The sequence below is a fragment of the Dreissena polymorpha genome, chromosome 2 (assembly GCF_020536995.1).
Source record: "Dreissena polymorpha isolate Duluth1 chromosome 2, UMN_Dpol_1.0, whole genome shotgun sequence".
NCBI lineage: Eukaryota > Metazoa > Mollusca > Bivalvia > Myida > Dreissenidae > Dreissena > Dreissena polymorpha.
Genome location: NC_068356.1, coordinates 128,759,174 through 128,759,593, shown reverse-complemented (window position 1 = coordinate 128,759,593; position 420 = coordinate 128,759,174).

Below are 420 nucleotides of genomic sequence, written 5' to 3'. Positions count from 1 at the left end.
CCTTATATAGTATATCGTATAAATATATTATTATATAATAATGGCAACCACTTTGTAAATGATAAAATAATAGTAATTGAATTCAAGCCTTGACGTTTTATCATCATCACACTAAGAATTGGCATGTGAGAATGGACATGTATCAGATGAAAAAATAACTCTCCCACTAATAAAATCTGCATGTCGTACGTAGAACTGTTAAACTCTTCTGTGGCAGCGGAAGCCTTTTCAGAATATAAATATAAAGTTACCCAAACTACTCAAAGTTAAAACGTTTCATTTCTGTAGTTGAGCAAATAGCAATATAGCTTATACAAACATTTGATAGAATAAGCGTGTTGTCATTCCTATGACTAAACCGCTTAAGCCTGCTTATACAGGACTATTAAATGTATTGAAACAAATAACGTTAGCAGAACA